This window comes from Camelus dromedarius, chromosome X (genome assembly GCF_036321535.1).
Source record: "Camelus dromedarius isolate mCamDro1 chromosome X, mCamDro1.pat, whole genome shotgun sequence".
In the NCBI taxonomy this organism is placed as follows: domain Eukaryota; kingdom Metazoa; phylum Chordata; class Mammalia; order Artiodactyla; family Camelidae; genus Camelus; species Camelus dromedarius.
Window position 1 is genome coordinate 16569780 of NC_087472.1, and position 20223 is coordinate 16590002.

The 20223-nt window shown below is 40.0% G+C and overlaps 1 protein-coding gene across 8 annotated transcripts in view; it reads left to right on the forward strand.

Moving 5' to 3' along the window:
• The first annotated feature begins 641 nt into the window (after positions 1-641).
• The window catches only part of MBNL3 (muscleblind like splicing regulator 3), a 120168-nt gene continuing 100586 nt past the window's right edge, over positions 642-20223 (forward strand). For 6 of the 8 annotated variants that reach the window (XM_064482676.1, XM_064482671.1, XM_031445471.2 and 3 more), the window contains exon 1: positions 644-995. The gene's annotated coding sequence lies outside the window, so the exon portion shown is untranslated. Of the gene's footprint in view, positions 996-20223 lie in introns of all 8 variants that reach the window. The other 2 variants (XM_064482674.1, XR_010379311.1) reach the window with 2 other exon arrangements.

Genomic DNA, 20223 nt, shown 5'->3' on the forward strand with positions numbered 1-20223 from the left:
AGCAGGGGCAGCACGCGGCCCGATTCCCGCCAGCCGGGGCTGGGAGCGGCGCGCGCCGAGCCAGGTGAGGTCGGCGGCGGGGCCGGTGCGGGGCGCGCCGCGCTACCTGGCCAGGCGGCCGGGGGGTGGCGGCGCACCGCTTCGCGGCCCGGGAGCGCCGCGCGCCGCTCGAGCGCCCGGCGGAGTTTGGCGGGAGTTGCCGTGGGGGCGCCCGCAGCCCCCTGGCCGGCGCCGGCCCCTCAGCGCGCCCGGCGGCGCGGGCACCGGGCACCGGGCACCGCGGGGGGCCGGAGCAGCCAGGGTCGGCGGGCGCGGCCGGGGGGCCGGCCGGCGGAGGGTACGCCTTGGGCTGGGGCCGGGCGGGGTTTGGGCCGGGGTTGCCATGGCAGCCGCTCGCCCGGCCCGAGCCCCACGCCCGCCCGCCCGCCGCGGGGGAGCCGGGGAGCGCGAGGTGTGCTCCAAGTGGACTGAACCAAGCGCTCTCGAGGCGCGGGGAGGGCCGGCCGGGGCGCGCGCTGTCCCCCCGCCCGCCGGCCGGCCCCGGGACAGGATCCCGGCGTAGTGGAGAAAAAGAAAATCCTCTGGCCTCTGGGCCCGAGAGGAGGCTCGCAAAAGCACGGGGGGTGGGGGGGGCAGGGGATTGGAGGGCTCGTCGCCTCCGTCCGGGAGTCCCCGTGTGCGTGTCTCTCGCTTGACATTTTATACCCGGCCGCGGCCGACTTGGAGCCGGGTTGCCCGTCCCAGCCCTGAAGTTCTGTAGGTGGGGCGGGCTTTAATTTGCTTATATCTAATGATTTCAGGAGCCTCGCTTTAAAATGGCGGCATTCACTAGCCACCCCTGCTAGAGGCTCTCCCAGCACCGGGGCCACCTCGCGCAGCGCTGCTTTTGCTTCTGCCGCTAACAGATGGCATGTGCCGCTGTCGCTGCCGCTGCCCCCGCCGCTGCCGCTGAGAGCGGGACCCCTTAGCCTCTGGGTTGGCGCTGGCAACAGAAGGTAAGGCTGGCTATGAGTTGGGGTGGGTGAGAGTGGCTGCCTTCCCGGAACGCCAACGAAATCCGATGCCTTTTAAACTTTCTTTTTCAAAATGGTAAATAGAAGGAAAAGTAATTCTGCAACTTTGGCAATTTTAGGGCTTTGATCTTTCTTCTGGTTCTTCTTCGTTCTCCCCCCCCCCCCCACTTTCTTTTTTGTTCGTCTACTTTTTCATATATATAGATATATATGTCTATACATCTATATATATGTATCTCTCACATATATGTAATATATATTGTAATTTAAAGGAACTTCTTGCATGACGTATCATCAGCAAATGCTTCTAGCCACTCGTTTCCCCGTGGCCATGCGACATCGTGGGCAGTGCCACAGCCTTCATGCAGAGCTGTGTCTCTTCCCGCTCTCGGTCAGCGCGTTTGGGCAGCTAGCTTTTACTACCGGCGTCTGAAGGGCCTGCAGGTAGATTTTAGGAGACTATTGACAAGGTGACTTTAATTTTTATTATTCACAGGATAAGCTTTTATGGTAAGAAAATGAAATTCAATCAAGATGAGCAACCCAGGTTAACATTTAGGTGATTCAATTGTGTAGTTTTATCATTAGCCGACCTACTGTGTGTTTTTGTGTCTCCTGTCTATTGATTGGTACAGATTGATACAACAGCGAGGGTGAGTTTGTTGTTGCTGTAATTAAGAGTGTGTTTTCCAGGAGTTCCTTTTGCCTGAGACGTTCCTAAATTCCTGGCGTTTATAAGCTGGGCATGGAGCCCCACCGCCTAACTCTCCACGTGTATTGAGTTCATGGGAAAGCATCGATTAAAATGAAGCTATCGCAAGGTTTAACTTTGAAATGATTGCTAATTTTTCACTGTGTTGACTCCTTGGTTTAATAAGTCTTTTGGGGGGGATTACTGATATAATGGTTGGAAAGTAGGGGGGCGTTGCTGATATAATGGTCGGAAACTGGACTATTGAAATAGCTGTACAAATGACTTGACATCAGTGCTCAGTTCATCCGAGTTTTTCCCTCTGGTGAAAGGCATATTGACAATAAAGCTTACCTGAGACTTCAGATTTTTCTGATTATATTCATATTTTCCATTTTGTCTATGAAAATCTAATCCTTAATGTTTAAATACTTTTTAAAGTTGTTTGGAAAATGTTTCTCAATATGTAATACTTTGGCGGAATGCTTTCGTGTTTATTGAAACTTCCCTAAACAGAGCCTTTTAAAAGGGCTTCTGCCCATGTAGCTGATATTGTTCTACCTCTATCCACTTTTGACTTTTCCCAAAGCAGTAGAAGCTACCTGGCAGGCAGATTCTCCTGTTATTAAATTAAGCAAGCTTCTGGGGAGTGGCGGGGGAAAGAGGTTGTTTTGCACCTACTAAAAAATGGTGCAGTTTTCCTGCCCAGGTGCTGTAGTGTGCCTGCAAAGAACTGAACTGTTTACAGTGGAATTGGCTGTATGATAAGTTTTGCATCTGGTTTTCAGATTATTGTTGGGAGAACTGCGTGGGGCAGTTTACTGCTTCACATCTGAAAGAAGAATTCCTGCAGGTAAAGCAGTAGATAGGAGATACGTGCATTTTTGCAAGGGAGCGGGGCGGGGTGGGGTGGTGTGTGTGACCAAAAGCAGCTTCTCTCGTTTTTAGTGATTACATACTTGGCTTCCAGTTCATTAAGCGTTGCTTCCTCCTGTGCTGCCTTGTTGCTGAGTGATTTTGGACCAAGTGCATCCTTAAAAAGCCGGGAGCGGGATTGACTGAACCCTGGGGCTAGAATGGACAAGCTAAACTAGTGGCAGAGACATTAGGATGAAATTTTGCCAGTTAACGTTCTGTGGCTTCATATAGTGATGAGTTTGGAGACTGTATGAAAACATAAGAGAAGGAGTTTGTCAGAAAAAAAATATTTTGAGAGAGTTGATCTAGTGCTAGGCTAGAGGTGGTGACTGCATGTTTTGCTCTACTTCTAAGAGCTACTTCATTTCCCTAATTTCCTTTGCTGCTTTAAGCATTCATAATGATTCCCAGGACTATTATAAAAATACCTTTTCTTCCTCAACTGTCCACTCCAGGCGTTTCACAACAGCTGCTTTTTAAGGGGGTTAAAACCTATGATTATGAGCTGGTATCCAGATTCTCTTTGATAGTCTCCTGCCCCCACCCTTTACCTAAGCAATGCTTTGCACAGATCTAGGTGCTTAATAAATGCTGGGCTAAAAAGAAACATGAATCGTTTGTAAACTCACAGAGGAGCAGATTTTGTGCACAGTTTTTTAAGTTAAACAGAAGAGTTTTTTGTGCTCTTGCAAGAACCTCAAAATTTAAAGTAGATTAGAGTGTACATTCGCCTAATTGCCTGCATTCTGTTTGCCTCAAATGGGTTCTCCTGCTTCTTGGAGCACTCCTAGGCACTTGTGTAATTCTTGCTTTTGACCAGTAGGTGTATTATCATCTGTCTAGCTCTACAATATGAAAAAGTAATCACAGCAGCTGGGGGGGGAAAGGTTTTGTCTTTGGAGGCTGTATAGTACTGCACATGCTGGAACAGTGGCCGTGTCTCAGCTGCTGTGCAGATGCTGACAATATTGCTGGAAGTACGGTTTTGTTCCCTGCCCAGCTGTCTTTATATGTGAGAGGGAAGGGAAAGAAAGAAGAGGGTGAGAAGCCCCAAAGTGATGATGATTTTCCTTCCTAGAAATGTACACTTATCCTGCTTAATAACACAGTAAATTCAGAAAGGTGGCAGAATTTTTCCCTTTTGAAATAAATCATGTTGTCTAAAAGGTTTACCAATAGGGACTGTGGCAGAGCAGACAAGAATAAATTACAGTACGTGTTTGACAAGTAATTTGATCATGTAATTAAAGTTAGATAATGGTCCCTGCCATGTTAAAACTATCAAGTGTCTGAAAGAGCACGCAGGCTACCCTCACCTTCACTTCGTCGAGGTGCTTCCATACAGTTGCGTTTTCGTATAACAGGGTCTAGGAGGACCAACAGATGGACTTTCTCCCATTATAAATGGATGTGATGTCAAGAACATAGAAATGAGAAGTTTTGTTTCTTTGTGGAATTTGTCTGCCTCTCTCCCTACGTGTGACACAGTTCTCCCCTCAAAAATAGGAAGACAACCTGTGCCACCTATAAAATGAGGTGGGCATTTTTCCCTTAAGAGAATAAACTGGGAGCAAGTAGTTCAACTGCCAGCCAACCAAACAACAAACACACATTATGACCAAAAAGAAAGCAAGTAGATCTGTATTAATGTGGGCTTTTAGGTCTTAAGGAAACTAGATGGTTCTGTGGCATCGTTCTCTTCCCAAATGGTCAAATAGTGCCTCAAGATAGCCAAATGACAGTGTTGGAAAGGCAACTTTGAGAATTAGGATTAATAAGATATCAATTACGTTATCAGGTGTTAATGACATCCACGCGACCTAAAAGAGATCAGAAATTTTTTTCTCAGCTCATTGTAGTAAAGATACAGTATAAATCCATCAATTAGTTCTACTTGGTATTCAATTGAGTCACAGTGTTTTTAAAAGAGTGATGGGGAAATAATGCAGTCTGGGAGGATGGACTTTATTTTTATTTGAGAAATAAAGTTACTCCCAAGTTGTCTGGGCACATACAAGCATACTGTTGCACACATGTGTGCAAATTAATCTGCATTTTAGAACAATTTATATAGCCATCTGTTGATTTATTCCTGGAAGATTGTAGAAAGATACCTATTTTTACTGCAACCCTGCAATTCTAGGAATGAAAGGAAAAAAAGTTTCACAATAAACTATAATAAACATTTGTATTAAGCGATGTCTTTTTGAGGCTAGATAAAAGAGCCAGGGCTCTGAATGTTCAACTCCAGGCAGTTAAGTTTCAGAAAAAGGATACATTGATCAGAACCCCAGAGGAAGCAAGAATGAAAGGAAGCTTGATTTAAACATGTCTCTGTGTGTGTGGTGTGTGTATGTAAGTGAATATACACAGTGTATGTGATTATAACATATACATTGTATGTACATTGTATATATTCGCACACATACATATGTCACGCACATGTCTGTGTGTGTATATGTATATTTTTCTCCCTTGCTATGTATATGATACTTTTCAAGAAAATCAAGCATGGATTTAATCTCAGAACTCTTTGTAACAGCCATGAATGAGAACACAGTGTTAAGGGAAAAGGAGAGCCTGATTAGAGATTTAGGAATCAATTAGGCATGCTTGTTAAAATATTATGTCCACTCTCAAGTTCTTTGTCCATCAGCATTAAGTCGGCTCACAAGTAGCAGTGGTTTCTTTCTGACATTAGCTAGGAGTTAGTTTTATGCCCACACAGTGGGTGAACTTGAAGAGCCCAGAAAGAAAGGGCCTCCAACTGGAAACAAATTTGGGAGGTGGGCACTAGACTACCAGCAGGCTCTGTGATCTCCTTAGGTCCGGGGAGCGTCCTACAGACTGACAGTTTGCTGGATCTTGCTTTCCAGTTTGGGTCACCCACATTGGCTTAAAATTGTCCCCAACAGCTATTTTGAATCCCAAGCTTCTAAGCATTGCCGGCAACTGGTGTGGAAATTTGAGGAAGATTTCTTCAGGCTTATTCAAGAATCCTTGAATTGTACGAATAACTCCTTTTTCAGGCAGGTTACTGGATCTCCTGACCTCATATCCCCAGGGCCTGACACATAGCAGGCCGTCAGTAAAAGCTGGTTAAATAAATGGAAGAATAAATTAGTCTTTCTAATTTGCTCTTTTATTTTATGAATAGCCTTCCTGTGATTTCACGTAGCATTATCTCTTTTTTTAATGACCAAAAAATAAAAATCTACAACAAACAGACTGAACACTAGGTTTACTCTCCTGCCGGAGGCCATGGTAGCGGCACTCTCACAAGTTGGGGAAAAGCGAGCATTGGGCTGAGACCTGGAGGAGTCGCCTGACAGCCAGCTGCTCTTTTTCTGTCACCTGTAGTTGCGTCTAGTATATCTCCGCCACATCCCGGAGAAATCAGTCTTCAACAAGAAGTTATGTAGAAACAGCCCTTTAAACCATTTCACCAGATAAAGAAGGAACAAAATCAGAAATACTGTGACTCAGAAGCCTCGTGTCATTTATACTTTAGAAAGCGATGAAGTCGCAGACAAAAACGAAAAAGGGCACTGTCTCATTTTCCATCAAACACTGATTGCCCATTTAGAGGGTGAATTTGCATAGGTGTTTATTTACCAAGATACAGGTATGAATAGCGCCTCTTTTTACTGTATCCAGAAAGCAAAGTCCACACGGTGGAGGACACAAGAGCTGCCATTTCAGATCCATCACAATCATCTTTTGTATCCAGAGGACCATCAGTCTTTAGGTACGGCTTTTGCAGTGTCCCCTTATATGGCAGCATGAAGAACCCAAACAAGGGGGTGTTTTCTTGTAGGGGTGCCTGTTAGGAAAACAAGACACTGAAAGAACCAGAGAGCTTGCCTTTCACCTTTTGTTTTTAGTCTTCAGCCTTCACGCGGGAAAACAACAAAGCAGAACAAAAGCACCATGTATAATACTAGCTTGGGCATATATCCCATAGTATCATTCCTTAGTTTTTTTTGTTGTTGTTGTTTGTTTTACAAACTGAGAAAATGAGATTGTCACATAATATTAAGGGGGCTGCTTTATTATGATTGGACTCCTGCACTATATAGTGGTTTTCTGAGTTCTATTTAAAATATATAGAAATGCACTCCCTGAGATGCATGGCTCAGAGGCGATCACATTTCATCTCAGCACCCAACTGGAGTTTGCGCTTGTCCCTTGAAAAGTAGGCAATCAGTAAACGGCCTGATTGTGGGTGCTATTTTGTTAAAGGGTGCACTGATGTTTCTCACAGTTCTTGCTGTCTGTGATCGATGAGGATCCCAAAGAAGGGGAGTGTATTCTTTTCAGAAGTGATCGTGAGAAAAATTTAAGCTCCCAACTCGTTTATGTCAGCATTTTTCCTAAGTAATTGGATAGCATGAAGAAAAACCTTATGAGCTCACCCAGAAGTATGAAGTGAAAAATGGAACACATTAGAGAGTCACATTTTATGTCTAAAGGGTTTGAAAATACAGAAAAAGGTGGGGCGGGGGTCCTGGGGGTGCTGGGTAATCTGATCTGTTTCATGAACGCGTGGAGCGGTGGCCTCAGCTGCAGACAGAGGCTGTGTCAACAACCGCTCGGCCGGCTCTCTGCAGCCTGGGTCTGGGCTGGAATCAGATTGACAGGCTTCCCAAGGGAAGGCCTTTTTTGGTGAAAGACCTTGGGATTTGGTGGAACTTGAACTGGCCAAGTAGCCACCCTGCTACCATTTATTAATCCTTTCTCAGAGAGAGAAACCTGGTCTTGCTGGGGGACTCCTTCGGACGTCCTGGGAGATTCAATGTAGCAATAATAAGAGGGCAAAATGCTTGTGCTTTCTGATGGAAACTTTCCCTCCCAAGCTTTTTGGTGATTGAGAGGTTGACAGGCTGGAGAATGGTGGTACAGGGTTTGGTATTTCAGAGTGCTGGAAAAAGACAAGAATACCTCCATATGTTGTAAAGGGGGTGATGATAATAATAAAGGACCTAAAATGTGATTCCTTTAGAGAGCTCTCGTATATACTTTGAAGTTGCACAAGTCATGCTGCAGGCTGAGAGAGAGAGAGAGAGAGAGAGAGAGAGAGAGAGAGAGAGAGAGAGAAGTCCACTTTAAGAAGCTAGTTCCTCTTCTCTGGGATATTATAGCCTGCAGTTCTCTCTCTTACTAATCAGGTGCATGCAAATTATAGTTCTGAAAATTGATCTGAAATTAACAGGAAACATCTAGGCTATTTAATATCTGATTCTGAACACTTTCACTAATGTGGTCTTTTTTTATGATTCAGTGCTTTATTAAGTCATGCATGCGAAATATACTGCTAATTGCATTAGCAAAAGATCAATGTACAAACACTCCACAATTCTGCAACTGTCAATTAAAAAAATTTTGTTCTAGTGGTTGAAAGGTCCAAGCTCGTATTCTTGCCAGTGGGTAAATTGTACAGAAGTTCGTTAGCAAGTGTTTTCATTAAAAATGCAGAAGTTCCAGTAACTGGTTGTGCTAAGTAAATTTTTTTGTTAGCAAAAGTTAAACATCTTTCACTTTCAAGCCTAGATCATATAATAGCTCCCCTCATTGCCTTCCATCTATCCCCGAAGAAATTTCCATAATATTTTTAGCCACCTAAGAAAACAATTTAGACAGAGGCACTCAGAAATGGTGACAAGCAATGACAGGAAATGCTGTTTGCACCGGTCTCGTTCATAACTTAGTGAGGCCACAGCTGGCTGATTTGCTTTTAACTTCCTGTTTGGGGGCTATTTGGGTCAAAAGTAGCAGTGTTTTCCATAAAGAGATTTTTTTTTCTTTATTCTGTAGGGCCACAATAAATCTGTCACTGGACTGTATGTTTTGTATATTTTATGGACTGTATCATGTGGTTTGAGTTTAATTTGGAAGGCAGTGCTTTTACAATCAAGATCCCCCCCACACACGTGCAGCTTCAGGGTCTGGGATTGCACAGGCCTTCGAAAGTTTATAGCTCTATTTACACAATAGTGATTGCTGAGAAGGGCATTTCCTGCCAGTTAATGACTGGTCTCAGAAAGGCCAACAGTCCAAATCCAAGGAGAGAGGACCATTCATGAAATGCCATGAAGGGACCAGAGCGCTATTATCAGGAAGCGGTGAGGAGGAGGTGAAAACAGTCTGCCATGTAAAGAGCCCAGAGCAGCGTGGGCAGAGCTGGACGTGGATATGGTGCCTTGCGCTATGGAGAATGGAGCTTCTTTTCACGACAGAGACCAACTGACTGATTTTCCCATCAGATGCGAAATCAAGACGCGGGTGAGGAGGGCATTTCCTGTAGGTCGATGACCCAGTGGAGAGGGGACAAATAAAGATGAGGCCCTGAACTTGCCTAGTCTTAACTGCCTTAAATTGGTTAACTCACAGGTGTTACGGCTACCGTAAAAACCTTTTAAAATCACATGATTGAATTTCCTAATTGATTGAATAACTGATCACTGCTAAGGTGGACCAGAATTTCAGAATGGAAAGAATCCTCTTTTCAAGGTCAGTTTAACAGGACACCAATATTCCATTTCGATTCCCTAATATAATATAATGATGGTTAGTAATATATATACAAAGAATGCTTTGCCTCTTGTGGAAATACCTTCAAGGGCTGTAATATTAACCATTTAACCTAAGACATTCCCCGGAAACAGTTTTGTCCCCAGTATAATTCTTGCCTGCTATAAAGCAGCTGAGGTGTGAAGAATTTGGCATTGATTTAGAGCAAAAACAGAATAGGACCGAGATTAGGTTCACATCCAGGAATTCCTGACTTCCTGGCCAGTCTTTCACTCCCTTTGCTTCCTAAGCCTTCAGTTTGCCAAAATGTTAACTGTTTATAAAGGATGAACATCTGTTCTAAGTTCTCTAATAGATACCTCCACTTCAGAACTTGGCTTGGTCCTTTACCTTGAAATTTTTAATTTCTTTCATATCTTCCAAATTTGGTGGGGGGTGGCAGGGGTAGACTGGACTTCTTAAATACAGGCAGTCATTACAGGCCAGACACCTGGATTTCTTCATGGGATTGAGTAATCTGTCACATGCAGAACAAACCAAATATTAAGTTTCATTTTGGGGTCTGGAAAATGTCATTATATGTCTTTTAAATGTTCAGTAATCCAAAGATTGCTGGTCATTACCAGTTCACAAAATTAAAGTTTAAAACACTCTCCAAATGAACTGTATGCCAATTACTGTTGTTATTATTAGATGATGTTTCAAGTACATCTATAAACAAAAAAAGTGACTTGGATGAACTAAAAATATTATATATTTTAAAATATGATTTTATCATTTTGAACATTCTTGCGTTTGAATGTTGATACACTAAAATTTTGTGAGCTCAGATGAAAGACAGTATTCTGATTTACAAAACGTTTTAGATTGAGAACAAACAAGGTTTTTCTGAGTAGAAGTCCTATTGACCTGAATATTAACACACATTTGTAAATAGCAACACAGCTGCATTTAAATAACGATCCAAAAATGTTAAAAGTATCTTGTTCTAAGAGGTTGAATACCTCTTCCATCTTCTTGACATTACGATTTTGTTTAGCAAATCCTTTCTGTATAGGTTATCCCAAAATATATTTCAAGCAGGCTTGGATTCAGTTACCACAGTCTGTACTAGTGGCATCAAAATTAATGAATATTTACCCTACTGTAAGTGGAGCCAATACCATTACCTTGTGTTGTGTGAAACGTCTGTTTATTCTATTGTTGTAGTTTTCAAGTGGTGGGCAACAACTCAGTGCATAATGAAATCCATTTAGTAGGTTATGACTAGCATTTCTTTTAAACGAAGTTGAATAAAATAACAAGAAAATATCAGAATAGATCATGTTAGTAAGGTTAGATTTTTTGGTGAGAATTATTTCAGATCTATGCATATATGTACTTAGGATGGAAAATGTGTTTCTTACTATTTGCTGCTGTCAGAAAGGTTTAAAAGTCAGTGTTTTGGTAGCTGTTATTTCAAGCTGGGTCAGAAATGTTTTCCCCTCTTTTTTTGAGGGGAAGGTGGTCAAGGGATACTGGGGTCTTGGGTACTGACATACATGATGTTGCTTAAGTACCTTGACAGCTATGTGTCTGCTATTCAAACTGAGAAGTGAGACATATTACTATCGGAATGCTATAAAATTTAATGCCAATGCTATTTTGTAGTCCTGAGGACATACACTTTATGTAAGTATTTTGTATTTACCAAGTGATATTGCTAGAACATGAGACACAGAAAATACCACTAGCTAGGAACGGAAGCCAAAAAAGGACATCTTAGAAAAGCCACAACAGTAACAATAATTAAAAATATTGAGATGGCTGGGTGTGAGGTGCTTCTAGCAGCAAAAGAATGGTCAAAAAATTTAAATGTCAAAGCCCACCTTATTTTACAATGAATTAAATGTAAGTTAAAAGAATTCAAAAATTAATTTTGGTTTTTACAAATCTAAAATGGTCATAACAAGAGAGAATATGTGTGGGAGGGAGGGTATAGCTCAAGTCCTGGGTTCAATCCCCAGTACTTCCTCTTAAAGAAAAATAAACCTAATTACCCCCTCCTCCTCCTCCCCTCAAAAAGAGAGGATACGTAGATAAACAGCAAGTTTCTACTGTAGAGCACAGGGAACCATATTCAATACCTTGTAGTAACCTATAATGAAAAAGAGTATGAAAACAAATATATGTATGTATATGTACCACTGAACAATTATGCTGTACACCAGAAATTGACACAACATTGTAAACTGACTACACTTCAATTAAAAAAGAATCACAAAAAAGAGAGAGTACGTTTGCAAGAAGCAAGCCGATTTTTAAATAAATAGCAATGTACACATTTACTGTATGTTGGAAGAAAACCTGTGAATGACTTTTTTTTCTGCAGTGAACAAAGGCACACATAAAAAATGAATTTTAAAATTGTGGATGAGAGGCATAAGCAGAGATTCCGTTAAATATACCTGGGATATTGATGGGAATGATTATTACAAATAAAGAGGACAGTAGCCACATAGCCTTTCTAATTACTTTTTTGTACTGATGAGAATTAAGCCCAGCAGTAGGAAAAAAGATTTACTCATATAGAGTACTGAGTATTATCCATTAGGAGATTAGAAACAACCTTAGAAATCTGGACAATTTATGCATATTCCTTTGAATTAAATACTTGTTAGAGGGGAACAAAGTATTGTCTTCCGGGGATACTGTTGCATCTCCAGTAGGATCATAAGGATCCTGTCCTCACCCTCATCCCCAGTTCCCTCCCAGTGGCATTAAATCTCTTTTAGCGCTGGACATGTTGACTTCCTGCCCAAAAGTCTCTTCCTGTGGACATCTTTCAGAGCCTTAAAGCACTGCTGCTTTCTGTACTCCAAGAATTTGAAATAAAATTAGGCTTTTTATCACAGACATTTAAATGGTAAATTTAAGTTACTGCTCTGGAAATAAAATGCAATCTCAGCTCTAATGAGTCGGTAACTAAACTCTGTCACTGTAAATGAGTTCTTATCTCCCTCTTCAGATATACTATATTTAAAACTTGTTAATAGAAAAAGGCTTAGACATCTAATAGTTGTGTAATTAGCAATCAATTTATTAAATGAGATGTAAAACAAATTAAGCACCATAATAAAGTGTTAGCCCATCACCGACAAAACTATTACATGCGTCACTCTATTCAAGATGATAAAAACTAAAAAGTGATGGGTGAACCTGCATACATTTCCAGATCTTTGGAGTGACAGATTTTAACTATTTCTTATTCTGTTTGTTAAAGCTGTTTAGAGAGCACTAACACGTATGTTTTTAGGCCAGAGGATAACTGCCTGTAGCATCTATTTCATCGTCAACAACATTTTAGTAGCATAGAGTAGTTAGAATAAGATGTGGGTAGTTTGAGAGTGAGTTATTCAGGATTTTCAGCTGCAGCAAGCATATGGTTCGTTGTGTGTTTTAGGCAAACAAAATTAGTTATTGGTTTGGGGTGTCAGCTACTTTTTTGACTTTTTAAAACTTTTATACAATTTTTACAGTTATTACAAAATATTGGCTATATTCCCCATGTTGTACAATTCATCCTTAAGCCTGTCTTATACCCAATAGTTTGTACCTCTCACTGTCCCACCCCACCACTGGTAACCACTAGTTTGTTCTCTTATCTGTGAGTTTGCTTCTTTTTTGTTATATTCACTAGTTTGTTGTATTTGTTACATTCCACATAAAAGTGACATCATACAGTATTTGTCTTTCTCTGACTTATTTCACTTAGCCTAATACCCTCCAGGTCCATTCATGTTGCTGCAAATGGCAAAATTCCCGTCTTTTTTATGGCTGAGTAGTATCCCATTGTGTGTGTGTGTGTGTGTGTGTGTGTGTACACACCATAGCTTCTTTATTTATTCATCTGTTGATGGACACTTAGCTACTTTTTTCACTTTAGCCCTGTGGGGTTTTTTTTTTTTTTTTGGTTATGAAATACTTGGCAAGTTACTAGTGATAAGAAAAAGCTATGTAGGAAGGTGTGCTGACACCACCTAAACCCCTAGCGCTCATTTCAGACAGCATTCTACCTTTTTTCAATCTGTTTGTGAAATTTTATGATCCCCTTGTCATTTGCCAAATTTCATTTAAAACTTCAAGATATACACAGAACACTGTACCTTCGACAGGTGAGTTTATTTTGTTTACTGTGAATGAAAATTTCCCTCAGAAGGCAATGAAACTGTGAGGGCAGACTGTCTTCTAGAATGACAAAGGAAGATGGAAAGGAAGAAAGAGATGCTAGATTTGCTGGTCTTTTGCTTGGATAATTCCTTATATTCCTCATTTTCATGGGACCCTATTGGCCAAAAGAAAATTAAGATGTTGAGATTGCTGTTGGCAGAGGTTTTCCCTAAGTGGTAAGTGAGGAAAAACCCTTAGGTCCCAAGAATTGCTACCATTAGCACTTGCAGGAAGCCTGCAGTGATTGGACATGAGAAAAACAGACGTTTGGTCATCTCAGCTCCAGGGGAGGAACTCTGGTTCCTATTGTTAGTCATGTTGAGTAATAAATCAAACAAAACAAAACAAAGGCCTCCTGAAATGAGAGGTTTGTTTGTTTGTTCTTAAGTGAGAAAAAGTTGGGTGTCCTTGGATCGCTGTAAAGGAAGGGTTGTGAAGCCCACACCCAGACTTCTGAGACTTCAAACGTTTAGCTGCCTAGAGCAGGACAGACTTAGGAAATAAGAAGTCAGAAAATAAAACCAGCAACGATTGCTTTTGTGTCGTTGAGGGTCTCTTTCTGGTTTACTTGGTGTGAAGAGTGGTAGAGAACCTAACCCCGTGGGCTGTCAGAGCTCTGCGACTTCCCCTGAGCCTTCCTTAATGCTGCCAGACGTGGACAGGGTGACACTGGCTCCCGGAGTTCTTGGGTGGCAGCGTTAACTACCACGGTTTCACCTCCCGGAATAAATTCTACTTCTAAATCAATCTTAATATCTGTAGGCAGGAGTTTATGTACAGGAATAAAATTTGAACCCCCGTTTTCACACCCAATAAAAATGTCCTATAATAGGTGTTTATTTAGAGTCAACTGACATTTATTGAACAGTTACTGTATGCCAGATGCCCTGCTAGGTGCTTTGTTTTTGTTATGACAACATTTTCTTTAGCTATGAAATGCATTTGGTTCTCATCAGGCAAGTACTCTTTTTTGCATCAATACATATCAGGCTAAAAATTGCACCTTCAGTTCTTTGCTCACTTTTGGAGACAACCTCACCCCCGCAAACACAAAATAATATCTTCATTGTCTAATCATATTCTCTTCATCACTTTGGGACCATCTCATGACTGATGCTCTGCCTCTTCTATCAGTGAAGACATTTATTGCTTTTATAAGTCAAGCCACCGTTCATCTCTTAATCACCTTGATAGAATAAATGACTGGCTAGCTATCTGGTGGATGGTGCTGCGGTAGCATGGGAAATAACAGAGAATGACGAGTGAGGAGTGACGAGTGAAATGATGTTGAGTGAAGGTGCTGCTGAAACAGCTATGTTGAAAAACCTAGAACAAAGTTGGATTAAACTTGTCCGAAATGCAGAGAAAATAACAGAGCCAAACCCTGGGAGTCAGTCTCTTACCCCTAGGAGTGGCCAAGGCAGCCCAAGGAGAACATCAGAGGAGGAATCTCTGTGCTGCAGAGGCAATGGAGAAAGGAAGTTTCTAGAAGAGGAGGGCAGCCAGCAAATATCAAAGGAATTATACAAGTTGAGTCCACTGGTTTTGGTATTTAAAAGGTCATCGGTGCCTTTTTAGAGACCAGAAACCAGTTTACAGAGGGTTGAGGAGTAAATGAAAAGTTGGGAAATGAAAGTGGTAATGATGACTTTTTTGGAGATATTTGGTGATTAAGGATGAGAAATGTTGGAACTTCACAAGGAAATAGGATCAAGAAAAGGAAGAGTTTTATTGTTGTTTTTAGGGTAGGAGTGATTTAGGTATGCTTCCTGGCAGATGTTTCATCCTCCTTTTACTCATAAAATGTGGAATATAAGAAGAGCCTGTAAATCACCAACATTGCAGTTCATATGCACAGTGTTATTTGTGCAGTCTGATTAAGTAATCCGTGAAGAACTCTGGTGTTTATTCGTTTTGCCCTTAAGGTACAGGATTAAGCTTGTCATGAATGAACTGGGATAGGTTTGGACAAAAAAAGAAAAAGACAGTGGAATTCAGCCAAAATAATAGATAGGATTGTTTTTAAAGGGCTTTAGAGACAAGTTAGTGCTACTGAATTACTGAAAATGTGACTGACATCATTCTATAGGTCAGGCTCAAGGAAAATGAGAGAGAAGGTGGGAAAAAGCTATAAAAATAATGATTCTGATATCACTGCCAAGGATGTACTTTTACTCTATGATTTTCCTTTAGAGTAAGATTCAGTGTCAGTCCTTCATCAGGTTAGAAATTTGAACATGGGCAGCAGCTTCCCTGTGTTGCATCTGGAAACTTCAGTTTGTTTGTGGATTTTGTATTTTATCATGTAATTTAAAAAGTAAACCTTGGGTCCAGATTCACTTCCCCTCATTTAAATCACCCTCCCAGTTCTCTCTCTGAGAATACATTTTATTCTTTTCTTAGAAGCTGATGATTATTGGTACAGAATATCTCTAATGTAAGCCTTGTATTTAATGTCTAGGGTGATGTTGATTCTAGTCAAAAAGAAATAGTTGCTGCTTTGAGGTTCTGAAAATCCTTTTTACTCTAAAGGGAAATCATGCAAATTTTGTGACATGTTGAAAAACTTAAATCTTTGAAGTAATTGAAAAGGTACTAATTATCTAAATCAGCATTTCCCAAACTGTGTTTATTTTACCATATGTTCCAGGGGAAAGAAAGGTTTCTCGGGGGGAATGCCTGGGAATTGATGGTTTAAACGAATACCATGTTCTGAGGATTAAATTGTACTAAAGCTACATTTCCTCATCTCCCAAAACTACACACACACACACACACACACACACACACACACACGCACACATATGTGTATATATACATATATGTACACACGTATACATAACCAATACCACATTCTGAGGACTAAGTTGTACTACAGCTACATTCCCTCTTCCCCAAAAACTATATACATATATATACACACACACATATATGTATACTTATATATATACATATATACACGTACACATATGTACACACATATACATGTGTATATATGTATGAGTGGGTGTGTATAGGTATACATAATTTTTTTTAGCTTTTGGTTTTTTATGCTGCATTTCAAATTACTGTGCAAACGTTACTTGTTGATAAGAATTTAAGACTATTCCATCAACAGGAACCAAGTGGTTTAATAATACCTTCCTGCCAAGAGAATACGCTGCACAAAGTCAGCAGTAACTTTGATTAAAAAATCCCCCCACTCCAGGGAAAATGTCTGTTAAATGCAATTCAAAAATAGCTATGAAAAACTTGCCTTTAATTTCTTGTGTATGATTTCTAGTTTTAACTTCTTTCTCATCATTTTATACTTGGGAAAATAGATGTCTCTCATATCCCAAATAGAGAAGCAAACCAAATGGTTTCACACTTAAGTTTTTGAGGGTATCTTTTGACTTTGTTCAAGTAGAAATATTCAGCAATATTGCAAACAAAGGCAAGTTTATATGGTTGATTTAAATTAATGCTGTTGTTTTGAGGGAATCAAACAGCTTGGTAATCAAGTTGTGAACTCTGTACACTCTTAACAAATTAATTTAGTCTCATACCTCTTCAAAGACTGTTCCATGTTACCAGTTAACTGTACCATCACTTCCTGGGTCCACTCTCTGGTTTATTATTATTATAATTATAATTATTTATTAGATTCAGTAAAGAAATTAAATTTCCAAATGGATCCTTTTCGGGTTTGGTTAGTATCAGAAATAACCTCAGAGTTCTTTTGCCCAGTGAAATTATATTTTTTAACAACAAGGTTTGCACTTTGAAATTAAATAATTAAAATTATACTGATTCTTTGAATTATTAATAATGAATTATTTAAATCATTAACATTAAAATACATATAGAAAATGTATTTTTTTCTAAAAGCCTTTACTGCCTTATCTTTGTATATGTGTTTGTGTATTTGGTTAATATTGTCATAAATACCAAAGAAATGATGACTTGTTTGTTGAGTTTAAAGTGGAAAAATTCCAGCAAGGAAGACAAAAGTGAGTGATGAGACAGTATTTCAAAACAAACCTCTCAAAATGGCTTTGAAAGGAGAAAGCCTTTGCCTCCACTTCTGCCCAGCTGCATTAAGTTGTGAGAAACATTTATTTTTGGGTGCCAAGTACCTTGTCTTTTTCAAGGTTAAGGAAGTCTGCTTTTGCTGACTTGCCATCTTTGAGACGTAGTTACTCATTTCTTCAGATTCAAATTCTATTCGATTTTTCTTGTGTATTTTCATCGTTGGAGCTCCTTCTTATCTCAAAAGGTAAGCTTACATTTGGCCCTTTAGCATCAGTTCCTGGAAGAGCATTAATGTTCCTAAATATCCATGTTGACATCCAAAGGTCTGTAGCCTCTTTTCTTGGTAGGAATTTGATTCTTCCAATATTTAAATCGATAATTGCAGTCTTACATGTGTAGAGCAGTTGACAAAAAAGGAAAAGGGGGGCAATTTATCTGACTCCAGTCCACAAGCTACAGAAACTCAGATGAAAAAGCAAATCTGCAAAAATACTTGGAGGAAAATTAGGTATACGGGCTATGTGTGACTTTTGCTATTGACTTTCTAGAGCATATTAACCCTGGCGTCCCTCCAGAGCAGTTTTTGACCAGGAAGTCACTATACCTACAACCTTGGAAAATTGCTTCAACCGTAAAATATACTAGACATTGTATCTTCTTTTTGTTTGAAAAGCATATTTACAGATTACATATTTATTAGGAGTTTATAATAGGGTATCCTACGTGCTAAATGCCCCCCCAACACATATGCACACAAACACACACAGGAACAGTTTTAACTTATATTTAAACCTGAGTTCTGTAGTGGATCAAAGTTATATTATAGATATGTGGTAGCTGAGGATCTTTTTCAGTTGTATCTTCCTATGTAATACTGGACCTAGAATCAATCAACCTTTTTATTTAAACATAATATTAAGTGATAGACAGTTTTTAGTGCCAGAGAAGGCCTAACTCTAGAACAATTTCCTGGGGAGGAAAAAGGAAAAGGAAAGGAATATTAAGATCATATGAAGAAGTGATAGGAAGAGGTGATGTAATTTTGTGCCCTTTTCTAATAGAAACAGCTACTTACTCTGTGCCAGGTACTGTGATAAGCACTATACACTTATTATCTCATCTAACCCTCACTGCAGCACTGTGGGGTTGCTGGTATTATTTATCTCCTTTTTACAGATGGGGAACCTGAGGCCCAGAGAGATTAAGTGGTGTGCCCAAAGACGTTCAGCTAGCAAACAGCAGCATCAGAATTTGAACTTCACGCTCTAACGCCACAGGCTATGTTTATAACCCCTTGTGGTTATATTATGGAAATATAAAAAAGATTTCATTGGGAACCTGAGTTTGCTGCCTGTCTCTTTCACTATTTATTGAGGATCTAAAACTGAGCACTGGAAAAAGACAGTGCTGCTTGAATGAAATAAACACCTGGAATGAGCAGCCACTGAAGACTTTGCAGTACCCTTCTAAGTTACAGAATTACAAACTGTTGGAGCTAGAGGGGAGACAGCATCATACAATGAACAGTACACTTGTGCGGGACCAGTCTGCTCTGCACAATATTGTCAGTAACAGCAACCAGACTTTTCCAAGTTATGTTATGGTGGGATATACTATTATTTAATAATGGTAGTTCCTGATATTTTCTTAGGAACATTTTGTTTACGAGATTTTCATGTAAATTGTGTTGAATGCACATAGCTATCGCAGCACATTTTAAATCCCAGTTTGATTTTTCCCTGATACTTAACTTTTCAGGACTTTCTGTTCACTCTCCTTTCCATCCCACTTTCAGCTTTTTTTTTCTCACATTGGAGGTTCATTCAGCATGTCTTTATTGAGCCATATTTCAGGGTGCTGAGGATAGAACCCTGAGCAAGTATTCAGATAAGTTTTAGTATTAAGGTAAAGAACCTAGATTTTTTTCTATAACTTAAGCATCACAAAGCATCATTATCCGTGTTGCTTTGGATGTCGTTCTTTAGCCTAATCATGTTGTTTTAGAATTGTACTGACTTATTCATAATAGCCAAAAATAGGAAACAGTCCAAATGCACATCAGCTGATGAATAGGTAAACAAATGTGGTGTATTCACACAATGGACTATTCAGCAATAAAAATGAATGGAGTACAAATACATTCTATTGCATGGATGAATCTCGAAAATTTTATTCTTAGTGAAAGAAGCCAGACACAAAAGGCCACATACTGTGTAATTCCATTTATATAAGGTGTCCAGAATACGCAAATCCATAGAGACAGAATGTAGATTAATGGTTGCTTAAGGATGGAAGGGTGGGGGCATAGCCAAAGGGTATAGGACTTCTTTGGTAAGGGGGATCAAATTATTCTAAAATTGACTGATGATGGTTGCTCATATCTGTGAATATACTAAAACCACTGAATTGTGCATTATTATAGGCTGAGTGTTATGGTATATGAATTACATCTCAGTAAAGCTGTTATTAAAATTATACTGACTTATATATGATGAAAGTTATACTATTTTCATTTTAAGAATTACAGAAGTAAATTACAGCTAAATTGAAAGGGTTGTAGATCTATTTTTAAAGAGAAGCAATGGATTGGGACATGTTTGGATTCCCACTTATTATGTAACCTTTATGGGGAAAGTTGATTTCTTACATAGATACTCACACTGACCATCTCTGTTCTTTTGGATGCCTCTATATACTGGGCATTTGCCTCGCTACCCTGCATGTGGACCAAATCTTTGTTTTCACACCAGCATGATATCTTCCATATAGCAGATGCTCAGTACTTCCATTAGACTAGCAAGTATTTGTTGAGAATTTTCTATACGTGAGCTATTGAGCCAGGCACTG